The sequence below is a fragment of the Heterocephalus glaber genome, unplaced genomic scaffold (assembly GCF_053883595.1).
Source record: "Heterocephalus glaber isolate CG9 unplaced genomic scaffold, H.glaber_assembly_v1.0 deba00001556, whole genome shotgun sequence".
Taxonomy (NCBI): Eukaryota; Metazoa; Chordata; class Mammalia; order Rodentia; family Bathyergidae; genus Heterocephalus; species Heterocephalus glaber.
In genome coordinates, this window is record NW_028258347.1 from 2,981,097 (window position 1) to 3,006,682 (window position 25,586).

Sequence of the window (25,586 nt, forward strand, 5' to 3'; positions counted from 1 at the left end):
GCCAAGCCGAATGGGGGACAGTGCACTAGAAGAAAGGCCAAGTGTGTGGATGTCCTCTGGAGAGGCCTTCAGTGCTTCCAGCATGGAATCCACCAATCTAGGCTCACGCTCTGCCTCTGCCCCAAGATAGGGAGGAGGCCTGAGGTGAGGCACTGAGTTTCCCTGACTCGGTATCTTCAATGGAAAGTAGCAAAGCCAGAAACTGAAACCTTTACACCACAATGAGGCGTATGTAAAGGCAGCACTCATGGATGGGAGGCACCTAGTAAATGCTGTGTAACTGAGCAAACACTTCTTTGCACACAGTGCAGCATGAGCCCAAATCGTAGGTTAGGAGCCATTGTCACTCAGAGTTAGGGAGTTGAAGTGAGTGACATGGTTAAGTTTTGGCATTTGGGGTCAGTTCTGTTTGACTCCTCCATCTTTGATCTGTGGGATGTTGTTTAGATTCAGCAACATTGTCCAGAGCGTTGCGGAAGTGATTTTGTGAGGAGCCCTTATAGAGACTGCTGCTGTTTCATAAACCTCCCCTCTGATTATATTCTCCTGCCCCTTTCAGAAAAAGCACAAAGTAGTAAAACACATATTTTCCTGATATAATCATGAAAGTACTTGAAGGAGCAGACAGTATTTCAGGCTCTGAATAACAGTACAGCAAGGATTCCTGGATTTTTGTCCCATTGTGATGCACCTGCTTCAGAGGACAGTGCCCTGCCTCAGGATTTTGTGAGCATTCCTGGCTGCATTCCCTTCGAGATTCCAATCCATGCTATTTGTCTCCTCTGTTCCTTGGCCTGCACCCCCAACCCCCAAAGTCCAGCTCTGACAGTCCCCGTGGGTAAAGGGTCTGATTATGGAGCTGGCCAGCCCCTTCTGCATGCATCAGCCTCTGGGAGCATGGCCCACTGACTACTGCAGGTCTCAGACACCTTCCAAGAGGCCATGGAGTCAAGACTTTTCTGCATTATTACTGAGATGTTCTTTTCCCTCTCCATTATGATGACATTGACACCGTGAGTTCAAAAGGAATACTGGGTCAAAATACCAGATGTTATCATGAGTCAGGGCAGTGTCACCAAACTGCATAGAAGTGTTTATTAAAATCGCCCACTCAGAGGTGCAGCACGCAAACAGAAAGATGGTGTCACTTGAGAATGTTCTGGATGAAGCAGCGAAATGTAGTGCTGTTATTAAAACACACCTAAGGGCCAGGGATTTAGCTCAGTGGTTCCACCGCCTGCTTAGCAAGCACAAGGTCCCAAGTTCAATCCCTGGTACCAAAAAACAAAAACAAAAACAAAAAAAACACCTAAAACACTCTTGTTTCGTATTGAAGTACCACCGTTGTGTCTACAAAATGCACATGCAGGACCGCTTGAATTAAAACTAGGACTAGCCACTGTTTTCACAGGACACTATTTTTACTTGAAAGAATGTCTGACACTATATTATTTAGATTTGGATATTTGGCAGATATTTTCTGAAAAATAATTTAAATGAGGCTATTGCTTCATAGAAAATAGGTGATGGGATTTAAAGCCAATGATAAGTCAAGCATTCAAGCAAAACTTAGGGCTTTGGAAATCCATGATGTCTGCCATTGTGAGTTTGAGGCCTTTGTAATGCTTGAAACTAACCCAAAGCGATGGGTAGTGTTTAGGAGGAGGCGTGGGGTTTTGATGGCCTATAATGAAATGTGCCGGCATTTGGAAGGTTCACAATTCCATGAGCCAACCTTGATCAAATAATCAGTGCATTATGCTACAAAGTTATACATAGGTAAAAAGTATGCATCAATCCATTCCAAGAGCAATATGGGTACAGGGATTTCAAATAACAGAGTGTGAAAAGGTCTTGTGTCAGATTCCACACACAATTTGCATTTAAGAAGGTTGTGCTTGCTGAGTTTGGGTGCAGTATCAAAGATGAATCCCCAAATTATCTGGAAGAGGCTGTGGAAATTCATCCTTTCAAGTCCGAATCTGTCAGACCAGACTTGCTAAAGTGGACAGCACAGGACAGCGAGAAGGAATGCAGAAGCCTGAGAATCCACCTCCCTTCTATTAGGGCCAGGCATGAGGAGAGCTGCAGAAATGTCCTACAGTGCTGCGTGCCACTTCTTTTCTTACAAAAATGTAGGATTTTTAAAAATTAAAAGGTTTCATTTGTGTTACAATGTCATACGTTTCCCGCTATCATTTTTAAATGGATAAATACATTAAAATCATCTCAGCTTGGATTCCGATTGTGACACATATCAGTGGCCACAAGCCACGCAAACCAAAGCTCTTCAGGGTCCTCAATTTTTCAGAGGGCAGTTGGGTGCTGAGACCGGAAAGACTGAGAACCTGGGAAACAGATCCCGGAGAAGGGGCCCAGAGCTTCAGTCCACAGATGCGGAGTTGAGGCTGCAGGCCCTGCCCAGTGGGCCTCACACCCTGACAAGCTGTCCTCTAATTCATGCAAAATAGAAAGGACTTTTAAACACGGGCTGGCCTAATTTTAGATAAAAGTGAAATGTCAATTAAGAAGTCTAATTTAGCTCTAGCCACTAAATTAGCTTTTTCTACCTTGCAGAAGAGCAGCCAGAGTGGGAGACAGGGAGCAGCCAGCTGAGCTGATGATGTGCACTTGCTCACAGTGGGAAAGGGCTTCCGGCAGTAGAATTATCCTTTCCCTAGGAAAAGAAATGGGGGTACCTTTGGAGTCCACACCTGTTTCTACTTTTGCTTCAATTCAGAATGATAAGAATTGTTCAAGATGGAACCCTAGGTATGAAAATAACTGGATTTAAACCATATAAGGTTTTAAAATGTGCAGAGAAAGTTATTGGATGGTCCATAAAATGTATTAACTTTACTAAAAAATGAATGATAGCAAGTAAATACGGATATTTAAAACTCACCCAGAATGGATTGTCACTATTTTCTATCCCCAAATATTGCCATGGCATTGAGATAACTTTTCTTTAGTTTCTTAACTAAATTTTGATCAAAAAGGAAAAGAATCATGTTTTAATTTTCTTTTGAATTCCAAGTACCTAGCAAAATACAGAAAGTCAATCAGTATTTTTTATTTTGAATGAATGAGGGAATGGGTCAGTTAGTGAATGGAAAACAGAATGGATCACCTGCCGGAGTAAAAGATCGTATTGTTTAAATGCTGTATTTCATTTTTCATACCCAGTATTTGACCCATTATATATGGACTGTTTTGCTACTAAGGGGTAAGAGTGAGATGAGTACTAAGCTAGTTATATAAATATATGCTTCATTCTCACAATTACAAAATTATGAGAAATTACCACATCAACCTCTGAGAAATCTTTGGAGAAACAGTGAAATTAGGACCATGAAAGTAATGCTAGACTCTGTCTGAATGTAGGCAATCTTCAATTCATATATACATGCTATCTTATAGTTTATTCTAGTTCTCTTTCCTCTGAAATTGCTCTTTTTCGTTATTGAGTGACCAGGACATGTGAGTGTTTTCCATATCTCAAGTTTACCCCTTCTGCTCTTTGAGGAAACATAGTTTAATGGCTAGTTTGGGGCAAAAGTGTAAAAAAGACAAAGATAATTCTGTTAAATTGCAAGGTGCCATTGTTCTTCATCTGATTTTATGTTCTTATTTTGAAGGAAGTGTGTGTGTGTGTGTGTGTGTGTGTGTGTGTGTGTGAGTGAATAAGGATTACATGGTAAAAGCCTGCTTGACTCTGTCTCTGGATTTATATTTGGACCCGCTCCAGCGTGGGATGGAGTTTTTGATAAGTGTGAGGGGTCAGTAACTGTGATGGTCTTCTTTGCACACCAGCGCCCCCTGCAGCTGTGGGGCCACAGCCTTGCACACACCCAGCGCAGCTGTGTCCTGGACAGGACTTTACCAGTATCTCCTCCCCACTCCCATCCAACTAAGCAGCCTCGTTTCATGTTCCTGGCCAGGAACGGTGGAAACAACTCTACATGAAATTGCTTCCCCATTGCCTGAGTTCTTTTTCATTCCAAGTTCTGAGGGAGCTCGAGCCTTAATAGAGAAGCACTGGGGTCAGTGGTGACATTAGCTAGAAATCACAGTGTGTTTCTGACCAATACCGGGCCCAGACCGAGGTGTATAGTATTATTGTGTCCCTTTGAGAGGTATTGTTGCTCCTGTGCCTGTGAAGATATTATCTCATATGGAGCATAGACACAAAAATATTGGCAATATGTGTAAAGTGTGAAGCGAAACAGCAGAGAATAATCTGGAAACCAACGCCCAGGTTAACACCGGATGGTACAATGACATTCCACACCTCCATCTGGGTCACATCCCTCTCTGTATGTGTCCCCTCCCCGAGAGGTTCACTGTCTTTTTAGATTACTCTCTTTTAAAAATAATTTTATCACACAGCATGTACTCCTGAAATATATACTTCTTGGCTTTACTAACTGGCTTATCATTGATTTCTTAAGGGTTCACTATCTTGCTTACTATTAGAATGATTAAAAAATGAATCCATGAAGTCTCTCTTTAAAATTGTTTGTATTCACACTAAAATAAAAGCGTAGTAACTCATATAAAAAATAGGCTTACATGGTAGGAACCTTCTAGGAAAAAAACACAAAAATGTTTTTGTGACCTTAAGTTAGATAAGGCATGAGCCATAAGAGGACACATTGATAAATTAACCCTATGAAAATTTGAAAACTCTTTAAAGGATATTAAGAGAATACAAAGGTAAGCTACCAATTGGAGAAAATATTGACAAACATATTCTTAGTACTAGATTTATATCCAGAAGATACAAGAATTCCTCAAAGCTAAAGATGAGGAAGCAAAACTCCATGTTTAGTCAACAGATTTGATAAATGGCAGATTAGCACATGAAAAGATGCTCAGTTTCACAAGTCCTTGGGCCAGTGCAGGCTAAAGTCCATGCTACAGCCCGCAGACAGCACCTCTATCCTGACAGCTACCCCTGGAAAGAACAAGAATCTCGTGTCAGTGAGCATGCTGCAGAACAAACTCAGATGCACTACGATGGGGATGTAGAACGAAACAACTAAGAAGATGAACGTTTCTTCACAGAGAATATCACAGGGCTCAGTCACCTACTCCAGGATATTTACCCAAGAGAAATGAAAACATCTGTCTCAAGTCTTGAGCACAAATGTTCCGTGGAGCTTTATTTATAATAGCCAATGATAAACAACCCCATGTACCTTGTGAGACAGGTGGAAAATGATGTGCTGCAACAAGGCAGTAGAACAGTACTGAAAACTCCTTCTGCTGTATAGTTTTGTTAAATATAAAAGCTTGAGATTGTATTTATTATAAAATTTCATGTGGGAAACTCTATTAGTAATAGAATAATAGCAGTTATTTTTGCGAAACCTTTTTTTAGTAGTTTTCAGTTTTTTGACACAGGTCTTGCTAAATTGCTGTTTCCCAGGCGGAGCTCCAGCCTGCGATTCTGCTGCCTCAGCCTCCTGGAGTGCTGGCTGGGATTACACATACCGTGTGCCCGCCCGGTGAGACTTGTGTTTAATGTCTGCATCACACAGCAGTGCACGGGTAGCCCAAAATTCAGGTGGCTATAAATGCTAATATCGAATAGTATTAACGTATTGACAATTTAACATATTGTCAGTTTTTCTTTAATATAAGTAATGTTACACTGAGCATGTTTACGCAGATTTTTATTTCCCATATATACTCATTCCTTTAAAGCAGAGAACTAAGAATGGAAATCATGGCTGAAAACCAAGTAACATATGGGTGAAGATCTCCATGCATATATCTTGCCATGGGATCTGGTTGGTACCAGTATTTTTTCATACCACCATGAGAAACTTGAGTGTTACCAATTTTTGAATTTGTATTATTTTAGTAAGTTAAAATTATGAACTTTTAAAATTATCTTCTATTAGTTAAATAAAATATTTTACATTTCATATTTTCTGTTTTTGTATCTAATCTCTTAGCTACAAACGTATTTACACTGACAATTATTTTACAATGCTTCATTCACTCTTAATTCTTTTTTAAATTTTTCACTTTATTTATTGAAAATTTTATTTTTGATTATTGAAATTTTTCTTTATGAAGGCTGTCGACCCTATGAGTCTTTCCATTTTACAGTTTATTTGCTTTCTATTAATCTCAGAAAGACTGTTCACAGTTGGAGATAAAATAGTTGATTATATTTTTGTTCACTTTAAATTTTTGTCACACTATCTTTTTAATCTATAATAACAATAAATATAAGTAAGTAGATATAGTAAGGTAGTTACCAACACTATTGAGGACTTCTAATGACAGTTTTCTAAATCCTTTCCGAATCCTTTGGGGATTCTCTCAGTAACCCTCTAGCACTATTTTTATTTCTATTTTATCATTGTGGAAAAGAGCCTAGCACTTGCACCAACAGAACATAGACCTGGAAGCACAGCAGTGATCCCAATGCTATCCTGCCTTGTATCTGATGGTGAATTTTATACTATCTTGCACTTAGGTCAGTAAATAGCCTGAAGTACAATTTAAATAGTTATTATTTTTAAGAGGAATAAGACATTATTCAGGCTGATTCAGTTCATCAAACAAATAAATTCATATTCATTCTAGACTCTTACTTTGAATATTAGTCTTAATAGAATGTTTTAAGATACTATCTTGTATTCGGTTTTCAAATCATTTTAGCTATTGTCATCTATTTATTTATTTTTTTTGGTACCGGGGATCAAACTCGGGTCCTTGTGCTTGCGCAGCAGGCGGCAGAACCACTGAGCTAAATCCCCGGCCCTGTCATCTATTCTGTCATATAAAAGAAATAATTTTCTTTACTGAAACATTTGATGAGAGTTTGAGTAACAATTGTTATGTCTGTTAATCAATTTGGAAAGTCATTGACATTAAAATGTTTTCTTCCTTTAAATTCTTTATATTATTACATTCTGATCAATACATCTCTTCATGCAGGTTATATGTATTTCTTTTTAAATATTCCCACTCATGTAACAGATTAATTATACTTATAGGTACTTACGAATGAAATTATACACCAACTATGTTCTTCTGAAGTAATGATACATAAAAGTGCTCCTGGTTTTAAAATCTGATATTAGCATTGATTCCTCACTGTAATAATGGTTTTGGTCAATTTTCTCATGAGTTGACAATTTTTCTTTTTATTCCCTGCTTTATTATATTGGCTGAATTTCAAGAAAATTTTACACAATATTGCCGATAGCAAATTTTTAAATGTTTATAAATGTTTTCGATGAAAGTTTAAAATTGGAAGCGGGTACCATGGAATCATTTTTTTACTATATTTGTTTAAGCTAAGTCTTCCATTTTGAAGAAAAGCAAGTGAGTGCCATAAAGCACAGACCCAGGCTTTTCTCCTCCCTCACTGACCTGGTCACCCAGGTAATGGAGGGGCCCAGCGTGTGCGGCTTGGACCCTGCACTGGGAGGGACACCCGCCTGCGGCTCCTGGTTTTCTCTCCTTCTAGCTCCTACTTTTCTGTACAATGGAGAGGAACAAGTGAAAGGCAGCTTGGGCAAAGAAAAACTGGGGACTAGCCGTGAACTTACGTGTACTTGCCCGTGTTTCTACTTCTGTTTTCTCTACTATCACACAATTCCCTCTTTTATCAACAATGCTTAATTATGTGCATAATCCAAAATTCATTAACAATCAAGTCTCATTTTTGTCAAAATATCCTCCATTTTATAACTGTACCCAACAAAAATAAATTTCTTAGTAAACAATTGAAAATGAAGTCCTCACAGAGGCAAAATATTCAACACCATAACCAGCGGTGCCTCGCGAGGGGAAGTTTTAAATAATTTATGGCCATCACCAAAATCCTGAAATGTTTGAATAACCTGACACAGATACCTGTAAGGGCCCTGGGAGTATTTCTGGGGCAATATCCTATCCTGTATGTGCCTCTGTTATAGATCTCTGGGGTACAAAAAGACGACTACATTTTGGATTTATTGAATTTCTAATCGAATGGTGAGCTGATCTCTGCAAGACAGGTATCTGGCAATCTGACACACGAGAAAATGAAACAATACTGAGGGTGCAAACTCTGATTTTATGGTATCCGCATGCAGGATTTTAAAAAATTAATCTTATTGGTACAGTTTTGATACACATAATGATCACATTCATCGTAGGGAATTTGTACCCATACATAATATATCTTGATTCTTTTTTTTCTCCCATTCCCCTCCCCTCCAAGAATGTTTTGCTTTCCTGGGTGTCACTTAATTCTCCCCAGTCCTTGGGCTGCTATAGAATCAGATTTATAATTTTCTGGTTCCATAAATGTTAGTTTCCATGATGATGATGATATTTACTATATTCATTTAGAATGGATTTTTAAAGTCTGACTTCTCTTAATGCATATTTCATAACGTTAATACCTTCAGGCACATGTAATTAATACATTTCATGCAAATCTGTTCTATAAGGACTTAATATCCTGTTACCTAATTTAAATCAAATAAAGCAACAAGGTATGGTATTACAAAAACATCACTATCCGAAGCCAGGAGGAAAAGTTTTTGATGTGAATGGGCCACATTGTAACCTTAACCCTAGCCCGTTTCCATGCCTGTCGAGGGGGGCACTCACCTTGCTACTTTCTGTGATTTGTTTTTGTCAAGATCAACTGAGATAACGTGTACGGAACTAGTTTAAATATGTGGGATGTGAGTTGAGTACACTTTTCAAGATGGTGAATAGAGATCGAAATCCATGTGAAAATATTATGGAAGCAGCTAAATATTTTAAAGCTTGATTCTGAAATATTAACCTTTGGTGAAACCAACCATAAAATCAAAATATTATATGTTGCAGATTTTCTAGAGTTTGGCAAAGCTAATCAACTGTAAACAAAATGGTTCATATGATTTTATTGCTCAGTATACCCAACTATTATGTTGGACATCAAAAAATTGTCATTGCTAGAATTTAATGCCTTTTACAAATATAAATATATTAACTCTGTATATTCTGATGTTTGCTTTCTACCTCTGTTTATTCCTAAGTCTCTTGCATGAGATGTGTTTTCGACTTATTATATACCAGAAGCCAGGTGCTCTCAGAGACAAGAGCAGAGGATGCCGGGCACTGTCAGCTAAGGTTCATGACAACTTCTGTCTTCCCCACGGTTCCTTGACATTTTAAGTTCATAAGTTTCTACCTCTGTAAAGAGATACACTCATCTGTTTGCCACATGTACATTACCGTGGACATCATCCTCAAGGGACGTTATCTAGGGGTAGGTGGCTTGAACTAAAAACTGCCCCTTCCTAGCACTCATACCAGGCCTGGTGATGAAATGGGTGACAACAGTTGTGTCTCCCAGTAACACTCAATAGAGAAAGAAGGGGACCCTGGGTGGGTAAACTATGCTTGTTCTTCAGTTCTTTCCAGGGAGAAAAATTGAAGGATCTCATAGCATCACACTCACTGTGATATTAAAACTATGGGATTTGATCAGATAAAAAAAATGTTAAATGAAGTCTTCTGTCTAAACACTCATGTCAGGAAAGGCAATTTTAGCTATGCAGTGGTGTAGCATTTTGTTTTTTCAGCAATAAAGCCATCAGATCAATAAAAAATTATGTAGCAGATTATTATTACACTGTGCTCACCATAGCTCTAATCATAAATAATACAGCAGTTATCCTGGTTATATTAATTATAATTAGAATGCAGATAATGCAGACGGTCTTTTATTACTAGAGCCAAATCAATTTTCCAGTGTTATTCAATGCAAGGTCACAGAAAGTTGTGGGAGCTTTCAGACTTCTTATGAAATGGCCTGCCTGCCTGTATGAGGGAGAGAGAGCACACGAGAGAGCGAGAGAGGGCTTGGCTTAGTGGTGCAAGACACATTGACTTGGAAGAGCAGTGAAATAATTACAGCCATGAACCCTGCCTATGATGGCGGCATTTCATTTTATAAAGTAAGCATCGCCATAATCCAGCCTCCTTTATGGGAGGAAGCATCATAAATCTTTCTGAGGAGACCAAGTCTTGTGTTTAGTGGTAAAGAGGAAATCAAAATAGATTTGTCTGCATCGTTCATGTTTCCTCATTGCCTTTTTGTTCCATACCTGGGCGTCGTATTTTTTCAGGGCGTTCCATATATAATCATCTCATGATGATGGAGGGAAATCACAGAGCAGCAGACGAATAGAATAGACTTGATGTCCCACGTCCGTGGCTGGGATGGGGCTGCTCCCCCACGGGAGTCTGGTATCGGGACTTCGGGGAGCTATGATTTGCTTTGTCAGGAAGAGGACATGAAATGAGAAGAAAGTAAGACAGTGGGATCGAGGCTAAGTTCAGAAGACAACATTCTATAGAATCCAAACCCCATGGAGCCAGAGACTGTGGTCCAGAATAGGTCCACGGATCTGGGTACCAGCAGGAGTGCGGGGAGGAAGCCCCCTTCTCTGGCAGCTGCGGGGGAGCAGGGCTGCCGGTAATGGAAGTGCGCGTATGCCTGACACTGCCCAGGAGACAATGGAGGCTGGATGTGGCAGGTCACAAACGTGGGTACTTGGAGCGAAGGGAATTGGGGGTAAAGTAGTAGGACCTGCCAAAGTAGTGACTGGAAAGTTCCTGACAGGTGTAAAGGAATTGGTGTTTTTAAAAACGTTTAATAACTGCGCTTCTGTGTGTGGGATCCTTGGGACTCACAGGCCATCGGTGTCTGACCTCTGAGATGTGTTTGTTCCACTGGTAATTGTGAAATCTGTGCTCCCCAGCTACTGGGAAATCTCTTCTGAGAACTGAACTGATTTAGTATTACTAAGGAGTGAAATTAGTGAAATTGGAAAAATGGGAAAGTTATTCTGAAGACTAGAGCCAAGAAGCTGTAACCACAGAGGAATTATGGTTATGCGCTTTCAACACAGAAAAAAAATTAAAGTTGTAGCGTGGGCTTATCCGATGTAGTTTAGATGTTCCACATTGGACCTTTGTAAATTTTCCACCAAAAGACAAACAGGGTTTAAATCAAGTAAGCTATTTATTATAAGATTTTAAGTTAACTCTTTTCTGACATAATAGGTTTAAATTTTTCTTTGAAAATACATTTTGTCTTGTGTTAGAGAAATCATGTCTTCCTTTAAGACAGAAGTAACGATGGCTGATCCTCACATAGTGGTTAGTATGGACAGTGTTGTGCTCAGTGCTTTACAGAGGTCACAGTAGAGCCAGCTGAATATGAGGTGGATACGAGTATCTGTAAATGAGGAAATGGAAGTGGCCACACAGCAAATGAGTGCTAGAAAGGCTCTGAACTCAGCCATCCACCCTCCAGGGTCCACACTCATAAAACCAGAACTGTTCCACCGAGTCAATATTCACAAGGTATTGCTAAAATCCAACAGTTCTGTTCAACAAATAATGATGTCTGGTTTGAGTTACCTTGGTCCAAACACTATGAATGCCGTCATCTGTATCACAGAAGTTGATTTACTTATTATTTATTTCTTTTCAGTAGCTGTGTGTCTCGAAAGTACCTTGACTTTCGGCAGTAATTTGCACTGCTTAGAATAATAAGCTTTGAGAATTATTTTGAAGGCAAAAACATTAAAAAAAGTCTAAATATGATCTTGTCAACTGAGTTAACTTCTAGGAGATCCCACTTTAAAATGATATGTCGAGCATTACCGTTTCACTGCTGAAAAGCTTTCCAGATTTTAACTTGCAAAATTATTAAATTTCCAAATGAGAAAGCTGTCTTTTGCGGTACTCGCCTTTTGTTGAATATCTTGTAATGAATGGCGCCGCGATGCCCTGTGCCAGTAGCCAGCGTTGTCGCCGCCCTGAACCGAGCCTTCGAGTCTTCGGTTTCGTATTTACTCTGCGTTCACTCCCGGCCGGATTGCTCACCGCTGACATGTTTCTCAGTTGCGTTCCTTCCGCCTTTGCTTGTCTTCCCTTACACTCTGACCCTGCGCTCACCCGCACTCGAGGCCCGGAAGCTGGCACAGTGGTTCTACGTGCTGTCCTCCTCCGGCGAGCACCAGGCTTCCGAGCCCTGTTCGCCCTCCCTCGTTTTCCCGGCCTCCCTGCCGGCCCCCAGGAGCGCCGGGTCTGTCTAGCCAGCCGCTGCCCGCACGCAGTGGCACCGCACTGCTAGCAGAATCGAATCGCTGGCCGGCCCCTCTTCCGCCCTCAGCAACGGCCGGGTCGTGGTGGGAGTCAGTGCGAAGAGCAGTCTGAGGGGTCCTGCGAGTCACCCAGGGTCGCGCGCTCCCGTCCTGCACGTGCTGTTTTCATCGTGTCCACCAGGAGTGGCCTTTGAACCTCCTGGTCCCAAAATAGAGCAGAAAGAACCATCTGGACACCGTATCTGAAGGCATCAGACATCTCTTGGTGAAATCGTGTCCAAAAGGCCAGTTTCTTTTCAGACAAGCTGCTGTGTACCGAGTCTGATAGCTAACAAAATTGTAATGTGGTCATTTTAACTGGAAAAGGGCCATTTGCCCTCATATTCTCCCTTCTGTGCCGCTGCCAGCACCCGTGCACTGGGCTCGCGGGCGCCCCGGGCTGGGACAGCCGTAGCACAGGCCGTGACGCGTCTGAACAGCGGCGTGGTGCCCTAGGCTCACACAGAGCTGTGCCGCAGAGGAGAAGCACACAGTGCTGCGTGATGTAATTTGGTTGCTCTCTAACATACAGGCACACAGCACAGTCAAGGCAGTGAGGCGACTGTAAAGAGTCACTTCTGGGCGAATTGGGGTCACGCCATTTCGCTCGCTAGCCCATGTGACCTTAAGCGAACAAATAACCTTCTTTGACCTCTAGTATTCTTATCTGCAAAATGGGATATATTTTCTTATTTGGTTATCGAATAGGAACATGTATGCCAGAAAATACCTATTGATTATCTGCTGTCTGATGCTTGCAAAGACGTTATGTTCAAATTTTATTTACCATCATTTTTAAAAAGCAGAAAATGTTGCATTTTTTAAAAACCAAGTTGTTTGCATACAGCCATCCCTCATTTCTGCATGGCAACAGGAAATGGTGGAGTTGCCTCTTCCGGTTTAGATGGTGTCTTCGGCATTGTTCACTCCCGTCCCTAACAAACCTGCTCTGTACATTTATGCTGCCCCTCTACCCCTAAGCATCTGAATTTGTCACCTTTGTTATTGTAAAAGCACTTTTAGTTTTAGCTGCAGTATTCTTTTTTTGTTGTTGTTGTTTGTTTTTTGTGGTTTTTTGGTACCGGGGATCGAACTCAGGACCTTGCACTTGAGAAGCAGGCACCAGAACCACTGAGCTAAATCCCCGACCCCATTAGCTGCAGTATTCGTAACAAGAACATTCAATGTAGGGCCTTAAGAACCAGGTTGCAAATAGCAGTTCTCAAACTCGAGTAAATCATGGAAGCTTACTGGAAGACAGTGGTTTTTCTGCATATAAATTGCATAATGAAATTACAACAGTAAAGCAATGTATAAAAATCACTGTGTGGCCACTAAACAGTAAATATAAAATAATTCCTTGGTTCATTACACTTTAAAGAAAAGTAGGTTGGATATTGCTCCAAAAAAATTTTTACTCATTAGAGCTTAAGCTAACCAAAGTCTCAAAATCTGATGCAGCAAGATTTTATAAAGTAAATTAAATATAATGTTTGGTTTATTACCCATATCACTGTGGCGTTTGAATTATAGGAATTTCTAGAATACAGAAAGTATGGTCCCAGAGCTGGGTACGCGGTGGCTGAGGCCATGTAGATGATCCTAATAGAAGCTTACTGGAGAGTTCGGGAAAGGTCCACCCTAATGGGATTTATACTTTTCCAGTGGACTGTTCTGCTCCCTTTAGGTGTAGAAGAGGGAAATCCCTTGGAAAGCTGCAACGATTTGTATAAGCAGGTGCTGCCCACCTGCAAGGGAAGGAGGCGGGGCGTGCCTTGGGTCAGGGAGAGCTGGCGTGGAAAGCGCCTAGCCAGCTTTCCCACGAAGCCCTTAGAGCTCGCTGCAGATGAGCAATGGACTGCTGCAGGTCCCATGGGTAAGGCTCAAGAGCCAGTTGAACTCAATCAATGCGACCTCTGCCTCAGTCCTCTCAGGCTGCCATAACTAACTACCGCGCATGGATGGCTTGTTCACAGCCACGAACAACAGAAATGGTTGCTCACCTCCTGGAGGTTGGGAAGTCCAAAATCCCTCACGGCACCAGTGACTTCAGTGTCTGGGAAGGACCCGCTTCTTCACCGAAGGCTTCTTAGTGTCCTTAGTGCTGGGGCAGGGAACCCCCTGGGCTCTCTTCTGAGGCCCTCGTCGTGCTTATGGGCCCTGTGCCCTTGTGACCAAGCACAGCGCACTACTCCAGCCTTAGGACTGCCCCGGAGCAGTGCCGGGATGCACTCACCCAGCCTCTAGAGGGCACTGTGTGTGCCGATGCTGAAGAGCCTCCCCCCCACACTCTTTTCTCTGCTGGTTCTCCTGCCTCTGCATCTGTTAAGAATCAGCGCTGTCGTCCTCTCCAAGAGCCCTACTTGACTTTTCCTTCAGAATGCTTTGAACATGTCTTTATGAGTACACTTGTCAAATTCTGCCCAGTGAATGTATTCAACACGAGGTCTTTTTTGTGATCAGCAGTAAGTTCATCTTTGTATCCCTAATACTGATGAAATCCAGTGCATGCAGGAGCCTACTGAGTGTTGTGAAATAAATGAGGGAATGACTGATCCCAAGACAGTTCTAAGTTGAGTATGATGAAGAGCAGAAAACATGCTGAGGACATCATGAAAAATAACTCAGAAGAATATTCCCAACACATCCCACAGACTGTACAGGCGGGGGCAGCATTGAAGAGCAGACTCCTTTCTCCACACGCAGTGCCTTGGCATGGGGCTGTGTCAGGGCACACTGCCCTGTTAGGTTGGAGAGAAGCTCAGCGGTGGTGAATATGGAAGCTGCTAATTGTTCATTATGTAGTTGGTTGCATGCTCCCCTACTACACTTCATAAAGGACTATGATAGGGATGTGGCGTGCATGCACTGTGGATCTGCTTTGCTATGAAAAGATGGTCATGTACAGGTTTTAAAAGTAGAAGAGCTAGTAGAAGAGTCACCCTGATTTTCACCCTGAGAGACTGGCTTCCATGCGGTTGGATATTTTCATAGCTATCTGCACACACTGTCTTGCCAGAGCATTGGGATGGAGAAAGGAGCCAAAAGAAAGTACTGGGATTCTGTTGAAATTGAAAGGCAGCTGTTAGGTCAAAGTGAATTCCAAATAAAATACAAATTATTGAAACCAGAGCTAATTCCAAATAACATGTGGTTAGATGACTTTTCAATATGGTTAAAATAATATCCCAAATAACTATATCAAGAGTCTGATTTTTACAGTTAGAGCAGTAGGGAAAGTTACTGTGGTAAGAACTAACTTTTACGTAGTAGTTTCCTCATCTATAAGAGGTTTCAAATTGATTTAATGGGGATAGTATAAAAAGCTGGTGCTTAATCCCAAATCCCAGGGAAAATTTTCATCTTATCCTAGAATTTCTATCCAGTATACTCCAACTCCACCAACACAAGAATTTACCTGCTGAGACCAGGCAGGTGGGCTCCTAGTTCTTTACTGATGAAAAACAAAGGAATTGTTTATATGATTATAACTTCATCATTCATAGTACTGATTATGAAATATACAAATATTGTTCAATGGGAGAAATAATTTCTTATTTTAATTAACTTTATTGGTACATTTTAGGTGTACAATATAATGACATTCATCATTGGAAATTTGCACCTTTACATAATCTCTCTTGGTTCTTATTTTTCCCCCTTCCCCTGCCCTCCCTTCAACCCCTCCATCCCTCCCTATTTACAAAGACTTTGTTTCCATTTTTCCATTTTCTCATATTGATTCCATTCCCTTCTTTCCTTTCCCCAACTCTCCCACTTCCCCTTCCCCTTTGCCCCTTTTCTTCCTATTTCACATTATCTATTATACCTTTTAGTCCTTATTTACACTTTCAGTTTCTCACACTGGAGAAACTATTCAGTATTTACATGTGTGTCCTATTTATTTCACTTAAGAGTATCGCCTCAGTGTGCATCCATTTAGCTATAAATGTCTCTTAATTTCTCATTTTTTATGGCTGAGTAGTACTCCATTTTATTTTAAAAGCCACATTTTCTTTATCCAGTCTCCAGTTGATGGGCATTTGGGCTGTTTCCAAGTTTTAGCTATTACAAACTGTGCTGCTATGAACATGGGTGCACATATATCACTGTGGTATGATTCTTTTAATTCTTTGAGGAAGATCCCCAGCAGGGGAATAGCTGGGTCAAATGGGACTTCCAGTCCTAGTTCTTTCCATACTGACTTCCACAGTGGTTGCACCAGTGGACACTCCCATCAGCATTTCCCTTTCCCACACCCCTGCCAGCATTTGTTATTGGTTGATTTCTTGATAGCAGCCATTCTTTCTGGGGTGAGGTGGAATCTCAGTGTTGTTTTCATCTCCATCTCTCCAATGACCAGTGATGTTGAACATTTTTTCATATGTTTATTTGCTGCTTTTACTTCTCTGTCTGAGAAATGTCTGTTCATATCAGATGCCCATTTTTGGATTGGGTCTTTAAATTTGGGAGGTCTGATTTTTTTAAGTTTTTTATAGATTCTAGATAGTAGACCTTTGTCTGAGGAACAGCTGATAAAATTATTTTCCCACATTGTAGGTTGTCTCTTAGCTCTGTTGGTGGTTTCTTTTGCATTGCAGAAGCTTTTTAATAAAATGAGATCCCACTTGTTGATTGTGCTAGTTCACGGATAACTGAGGTTTTGTTCATAAAGCAAATAATTTCAATATAAAATAATCTTCTTAAATGGCTTTTCTGAATAGTTTCTATTACATTGTAATAACTAAGAGGAGTTAAATGAGATTGGGTAAAAACATGTTATTAACTAAAGCTGTTATTAACTGAGACCGTTCAGTAAACCTTTTTGCTGTCCAGTTTGGTAGCCAGAAACCATGGTGGCTGTTGAGTGCTTGGTATGTGGCTAATGAGATCAAAGAACTGAGCTTTAGATTTAATTAAATTGAACTAGCCCCATGTGGTCAGTGGCTAACAGAGTGGCCCAGAACTGCATAAAGTGCACCCATTAAATAAGTGCGATAGAACGTGTGCCGGATAAGAAGTCCCTGGCAGACCAGGAAAGCCGGTAATGGGCCCTGGCTTGTCCTTGGGAAACCTTTAAAACCCGGTTAGTGCTGGATGTATACAAGGTCTACATTCTATGTACCTTTTTCTCACTTTTAATCATAAGATGTTTGCTACTTTAAAAAGTGGAAGCATTTTTTTATCACTAGTGATATTTTCGTGACAAATTTGAGAGGAACACATTTGATTTTTTTTCCCAACAGTGCTCTGGTATCTCTGTTGATTTGAGTTCATCTTGTGGGAACTTTTCTGTTCTGTCTTGAACCCAAGTGGAAAGGCAGACTGCAACTTCTTGCCTTCTGGGAAACGGGTACACTGTCTAGCTCAAGTAGGACAGAGAAACTGTGCCTTCATCATCACGAGATCGCCAAGCGGGAGATACATTTCTGCAACTGTGTGTGTTATAAAGCACGGGGATATTTCATCTTCATTTCAGGGACATTACATCAAAATAAAAGCAAATTCTGAATCAGTGAACTCATTATACTAGAAATAACATAGAGAATTCTAATATATTCAGAGATAATAAACCTTCCGGGCAGCTTTGTGAGACAATATAATTTTGCAAACAATGTAAAAATAAAAAACCTGAAGTTTTGATTAAAAACTATACTGAAACTCAGAATGGGTCTACTGGGAGACCGAGACAGTCATAGTGGCTGTAATATTAATAAATGCCCTAAACATGATTGAATTTCTGTATTTCGGCCCTAGGGGCCTCAAAGCACTTCTTGGGGTTTATCGTGTTTGTCCTCACAGCGTCCCTGTGAGGCAGGGAGGGCAGGTGTAATTAAAGATTGGGTGCATCTGTCCCCATTGTTAGGAAAGCGCAGGAAACGGAATCCTGTTTCAGTGCTCGGTTCAGCTTGACAGCCAGATGGGGAAACAGCCCTCTCACCAGTCAGTCAAAGCCCAGCACTGGCGGTGCCATGGTGCAGTTTCTTCTCCAGTTTTGGAGACTGATGCTGCATCTTCTGTGACCTTGAGTTCTGTGCGCAATTCTGAAGAACTGTGCTTAGGAGGCTTCATTTTAAAACTTTCCTTCATGACTCTCCTCTGGCCACCAGTTCAGGTTCATGTCTTAGCCTCCAAGATCTGGAAATAAGCACTCATTTCTTCGAAGTCAACTGCACATGATGGAAGCGCGTAGAGATAAGGTAGCTGGTTCCAGGCATTTTTGATTTACCTCATTTTCCCCTTATTGCATGCTCATGTCTCCCAAATTGTGTTACATAGCGCAACTCAATTATGGTACAAGAAGTTGTTACAATACAGTACAACTGCTTTTCAGACAAATAGCTACCCCTCTATTCTATAAAATTTTAACATTCATATTTAACATAAAATATTGATGTAACCATTTTAAAAATCATAGGTGGTGATTCTAAACAAGATTTAGTTTTACAGTGTTTCCTCAAAAAATTCATTCTACCACACCTCTCTTAGTTTTTATTATTTTGTGGTGATTTCATATTTATAATTTTGACTTACTACCTGTGATAGAAAATTTGCTCTCAATTTGTGAGGGAGCTCATTGCCCCCCGAAACCCAAGCTCCCTTCGTCCTCTGCACATGGCGGGGCCACATTTCCCGTGTGGCTGGAAGAGGTAGATGTGAAGAGTGACTGCCCAGTGGCTGGCTTTCCCTGGCCTGGTGACTCTTGTCACTGACGTGACCTTGACCTTGGAAACTCGCGTATGAAGGAACACAAGCAGTAGCAGTATTTGACCCCAGTGTCTGATGCGCAGACCCCCGATGGAAATTGTTCTTATCCTCAGGTGCTCAAGACACCCCATCTATATTAACCTTCTTTTCATTCTTCTAACACTTGAGGCTCCAAATTCCAGGGCACAGGCTTCTCCTGCTCTGTTTGCCTCTGCCTAGCTTGAATGAATATAATGCCCAGCGTGACTTTGGAACCCACGCATTGAAGGCGTCTCCATCCCCTGGGTTCCCTCCTGAGTGGCTTCCTGGAGAGAACCATACTGCCACATGATCCTGTCCCCAGAAACGTTCCAGGAGCAGTCTAGGAAGTCTTTCTTTGCACACTTCCACTGTGCTCGAGCTACTACATGTTGGAGCCTACTTGTTACCACAGTCAGCTTTTGATAACTATTCTGGCACTTAAAATGAATTTCACTTCAAAATATAAATGTGTAAGAGGGATCTTTACAATCAGGTGGGCATAAAACTACTGGCAAAGATGTATTGAAAGACATCACAATAGCCACAAAGGATGTGAAGAAAACAGAGCAGCCGAAAGCCAAAGGGTGATCTATGGGTCTGAATTGCCTAAAACTTGCACAAGATGTAAATTTTATAAGTGAGAGATACAGACAGACAGGCAGACAGACAGACAGACATATATACAGGTATTTATATATTTTCCCTAGTCGTGGTTTTTCATGGTATGGCAATGTGTACAAGTCCTATACAACCAAACTCAAATATTTTACCCTAACATGCAGACGTTTGTAGACTCCTAATTCAAAAACATTAGTGAGAAAGATGAGATATAAAAATGAATATCAAGATCTAAAGCAGTAAAGTGGGGACATTCAAAGAAAACTGGAGTTCCCACCAGGAAGAAATGAGAACAGACCTAAAAAGGTGTTGCATATAATTAGAAATATGTGAGACTTTGGCTGCGGAAAGGATGTGACACGGATGCTCAATCAAGGACCAGAACATAAAGCAGACACATTATGGAAATGGTGGGAGAGGGAAGTAAAAGAAGAATGCAGAGTACATTGAATATGAAATTTTAAGCGCCAGGGGCTGGAAAGGCCAAAAAAGAAAATAAAACTGAGTGAATTAATGTTAGCTAAAAGGGGTAAGTGGAATCAAAGGTGCTTTTACAATTTTACCAAGTAAAAAAGAAGCACTGGAGAGAAAGTGGGTCCATAACTAACCTGAAATGGCGGATGAAATCAATAACATTTAAATGGTTGAACGACTCAACTTTAAATTGTTTTAACTAAAATAATGAAAGTTATGGAAAATTATTAAGTTATGAAGAGACTATAAATATGGTTAATGAAAAAATTCAATAAAAGGATAAAAGAACATGGGACCAATTAAGTATAAGTTGATCAGGAATCCTAATGATACCTACCATGAAGGATAAAAAGGATTTTGCATGAATAAATTTTCCGATAGCTTGTGATAGCTTTCTTGAAAAATCATAGCAAAGAAAATAGGAAAGGATAAAAAGAAAATGTAAATATGATATAATATTAATAATGAACTTGGTTTTATTAGTCATAAAAATTACCATAACTGGTTTCATTAAAACAAAAATAATACAAATAATTTAGCACTAATTTCTTCATTTTATGGAATATATATAGTGGTGCCTCGGCTCATAAGCCTAATTTATTCCACAATTCTGGTCACAACCTGAAAGAATTAAGTTCATACCGAGGTACCACTGTATATACACACACAGATAAATTTAAACAAGGTTTTTTGGTGGAAGAGATGAAATACTTCATGAGAGAAAACAATATAAAATGTAGAGCAAGATATTTAAATTTTCTATACCTGCTTATTCGATCTGGATTCTATTCACAGTTTCTTTTGTTGAAAATAAATTTGATGGCATGGAAAACGTTCTGGAACCCACCAGGCACAAGACATAGTATATTCACCTACATGCTTCCCCCGTATATTTGTGAATTGACATTATTTTCCAGGCACAGACAGCATACTTAGATCTCCATTAATACATGCCACTGTTGTCAGCATCTGTCATCCACGCAGCAAGAATTGTCAGTCAGATTCACAGAAAACAGGAATTACTCTTAGAAACATTTTATTAAGATAAGAACTTTCAAATGTGAGAGTTATTTTAAAAAGCATACCCAAAACCAAAAAAATTATCAGTGTTCAGATGAGTCTCTTACATGATGGCTCTACCCACCCTGAGTGCTCCCTCAATGGTGACCTGCTTTCTCTTCTTCATGCGGGTCAGGCTTTGATGGCACATGCTCTTCACCTTTTCTCTCCTTCCTTCCCTTTCCCCATCCACCTCAGCTCTCTCCCTGACCTAAGCATTTCCGGTGCTTTCCTCCTATCTTTGTCAGGAAAAGTTTGAATTCCTCACAGAGACCCTCTCTAGCAACCTCAACCTGGCCAACTAGTCCTGTGCCTCCTATCACGTACGACAACAGAACTGTACCACATAGATGTCAATAAAACTGAGAGTAGAAAATTATCTGAAATTTCAATACATCTCTCTCTCAAATGTTAGGATATTTTTCTTTCACATTTTCTTTGTAGAGAGATTCTTACACTACACTCCTGAGGTAAAAGGGCTACCGTAGGCATGACAAACTCACCTGAGTGAGCATCACTTCTGCCGTCCGGCACACTACTTGCAATTCAGTTTTCCTTTATTGATGGGTTATCATGATTTGATTGTTAAGATGCTTGAACAAAAACAGTTCTTTGGCAGGTAATCACAGCCCTGCCCTTACTTCTGGTCAGGGGAGTTGGGTCCTATCATGTCAGAGGTCAGAGAGTAAGTTGATGCTGTTCATGGGGGCGGCACAGGCAGTGGCAGCCATGACGGTGAAGGTAAAGATGGTGATGGTGGTGCTGATGGCGTCAGGGCTCTGTGGCTGGGATAAAATGCCCAACATGTGCAGCTCAACTTGGCTCCTGGTTCCAGAGGCTTTTAGTCCATGGCCAGCTGGCTGCAAGAAGAAACATCATGGTGGAGAGTAGAGGTTGTCAGCACATGAGTGCAATAAGAATTTCACCCAGGGGTTTTAGAATCAGACAGACTGGGGTCAAACACCAGCATCCTCAAACTCATTCCTGTGGAGTTTCCAAGGACAGGTCAGGGACAAGAGTCACCAGGCTCTAGAAAGCCCAGAGAATGGCTCCCTCCTGAAGTATTAGTCAGTTGCTTATGTTCAGAGGGACAGTTGGTCAACTCCTACCACAGCAGTATTACTTGGTAATGTAGATAATATTCCAATTGTATTGGGTTATCAAATTAAGGTCAAGGTAGTAACATGAAGAAGGGAAAAAGTTTTATTAACTTTTAGTCTTTCCAAAGCTATAGAGCTGATAACCAGAGGAACTGGTATTTGACTCCAGTTTGTCTGTTCTGAAACTCACCATGGAAGTTTTCGTCATTCTCCTGTGCTCATGACCCCCAGCTGTACTGGCCTTCTTCCTCTTCCACTAACATCAGGCCTCATTCCTACTCCTAAACCCCTTGCACTCCCCGACATGCACTCCTTGTCCGGCTGTTCACATCTTTGTCTCCTTCTCTTCATTCTCAAGTGCCCCACCCCACAATGATTTTTTGGAGATGCTTACTTTTTGGTCATTCACTCTTCCCTCTATTTCTGCATAATTTCATGTTCTATCACATGATTTTATGTTCATTTCTAACACACTCTGAAAATATCCTATTAATTTTTGACTTGTTTATTGTCCTTCTGTTCCTGCAGAGATGAAAATCTCACAACAGCAGTAATTTCCGTTGCTTGTTAAATGTTGCTTCGTTCATTCCTAGAATAGCTCCTGGCACACGGTGGGTACAGAGCACACGAAACCTGTGCTCTCCTGCCCAGTTTCTCTCCTACGACTCTTGTGAAGTTCATTTCTATCTGTAAATAAGAATCAAAGTGCAAATTGTAATTTTGCCCAAGTAATAATCCAAACTGCCTTTAGCTAAAACATCTAGCAAAAACCTGATCTTCATTCATTTAAAGGCATTTTTATTAAATACCAGTTATACACAAGTGGTGGTGTTTTAAGGTCTTTAGTGGACTCGAGAAATGAAACATGAATCTATTATGTGCTTATCAATGTGTGTTTTATTTAATTTTTTACAGAATCTTTCCACCTCATAAGCTGATTGAGGTTGAAAGGTGTTGGATTGGTGTTTCTGATGCTGGTGTCTAGATCAGTGATCTCAGCAGCAGGGTGTATGCCTCTCAGTGAGAAGAAATCACCGAGATCCTGTTTGTATTCATTTTTATTGCTACTTCTTTTCAAATTCCCCTGTGTGTTACAGTGGCTATAATGCTTTCCTGTAGTAGCACACACATATAACTTATTAGTAAATAACAATAACTGGGATGTGTGCCCAAAATTTTGCTTATAGGCTATCTAATTGTAGTAAAAATATTTAAAGACCTTCAGACTGGAACGTCCAGACCCAAAACAGGCTCTCAGATTTATTATTGTTGTTTTACTACTGAGTTCCGTAGTCCGACTCCTGGAGGTAGGCGTGCGTGGTTTGCCAATCCCGCGCAGGACCTGTAAATGCCCTGTGAAGCTGGAGCGAGGAGAAGGAGAAATAACTTCCTCCGTAGAAAGCCGAAGGGTTTGGCTGCAGTCCTGGTGGGAAGAGCTCTGACGCACTAAGGTCCAGAGAGGCTGCTCCTCCGGGAGCCGGGTACAAGCACACAGAAAGCCGGGACGCATCCTTTTTTGTGCCCAAGGAGAGGCACGATTTCCTCCCCGGAGGAGGTGAGTGTCTGAGCAAACGTGTAAGGGAGAGCAGTGGGACATAGTTCCAAGACAGGTGCGGCGGCTTTGAACACTTCCGTGTAACAGTCAGCGGTGGGACCTGACACTGCCCCGACCAGAGACACAGAGAGGTGCTGCTTCAGAAAAGCCCGAGCAGCACCGCTGAAGCAGACAGACGCCGGTGGGCCGGGGCGGCCCACGGCCCGCGCCAGAGGCACAAGGGCAGGAGCCCTGGCAGGCACGGTGTCCTGCTCACGGGCTGGAATGAAAACAAAGGGCTGGGGATATTAGCAGGTGAAGGTCTCATAGACTCAGTTTTTCCATCATCACAGTGGTACATAAATGCCCAGTTTGCAGAAAAGAAATGAGAGCCGGAGAGAGAGCACTGTCCCAGCCCTTGCTGTGAGGAACAGGGGGCTCGGAGGAGCAGACAGATGGGTGGAGAAGCAGCAGAGGCCCCTGAGTCGTGATCCTGACGCTGAGAGCAAGTATGGTGTCGAGGCGGGTATTTACCAGCCGGTTGGGAGCTCTGAGCTGTGGGCGTGTGCAGTAGGGCGTTTCTAACTGCCCTTCATAAAGTCCATCGTGCCTCGTTCTGTGTGCTATGCTGTGAGTTTTTCTTTTCTACAAATGCATCCAAAAGTGTTTGGGTTCCTGCCAAATGGCTCCATCCTAAGTCACATTTAGAAAGAACAGAGGTAGAAGAGCAGAAGAAAGGGGGGAAGGGACAGGAAAAAGAAAGAAAATAGAAGGAAAAAATGGAAACAAAGCTTTTGTACATGGGGGGAAGAGGGATGGGGGGAGGGGAATGGGAAGAAGAAGACATGTCATGTGCAGGTGCACATTCCCTATGGCGAATGTGATCATCATGTATATCTAAAATGTACCAACGAATTTTTTTAAAAAGGAAAAAACTATTAACGACAGTTCTCATCTGAGCCCTCAGCCATTTTTCCCATTGTTCTTTTTTTCTTCCATGACACTGCATGCCTACCACTTAGAAAAATGTACGAGGAAATAACTAATTATACTGAGACCCACAACACACACACATACACATATGAAAACTCAAAACTCAAGAACACATGCTACTGTACACACCATGCATGCTAATCAGAAATCTAAATATATTGTCCATTTTATACAGATCTAAATTGCTGGCCACATGTTCTCTATGTAGTTTGCTAGAACATTTACTTGTTGCCACCAGTCCTAACCACAATGTATTTCTTAAATGCCTATAGATGTGTTACTCAAATTTTTAAAAATCTCAGTATTCTTCCACTGATTCAAATAGAGGTTTCTTTCTTCCTGGGGCTTGAGGAACACATGAGGAGGAGAATCTTGCTGTTTTTACAAGCATCTCCAAATAGTAGTAAATTTGGCTAGTTTCTTATGAATCATTGTCCCTCCATAGTAGTAATTCTTTATGAGTGTTATGTAAAAATTAAATATTTCATGTAAAGTTCTTACAATAATGAGTAGCAGCTGAAGAACAATCAATCCATATTTAGTGTTACCTATAATATTTCTGAGCATGTGATTAAAATTATTCAATGCCTTTAAGTCTCTCCTTCATTATAATTTAATGAATTAATTACTTTATTTTTACTAAGTGATATGATTCATTTTCTGTTTAGGATGTTGGACTCACCACCACATGGGTCATCAAATATGAAATGAAAATTTAAAAAATTACAGTTATCATTAAAGTACTTCCCTGTATTGTTGAATTAAGAACACATTTCATAGATACATCTATATTGGTGTTATACAAGGATATAACCACTGATTTTTATTAAGGGTTGACTTTGAGACAGGGAAATCCACATAATTCACATGTATTATAGGTCATTTCATTTTAAGCTAATCCGCTAAGGTAGAAGC

At 40.9% G+C, this 25,586-nt stretch overlaps 1 protein-coding gene across 5 annotated transcripts in view; it reads left to right on the top strand.

Annotated features, from left to right (window-relative positions):
• The window catches only part of Zfpm2 (zinc finger protein, FOG family member 2), a 407,643-nt gene that overhangs the window by 291,884 nt on the left and 90,173 nt on the right, over positions 1 to 25,586 (top strand). The gene's annotated exons all lie outside the window — the stretch shown is intronic.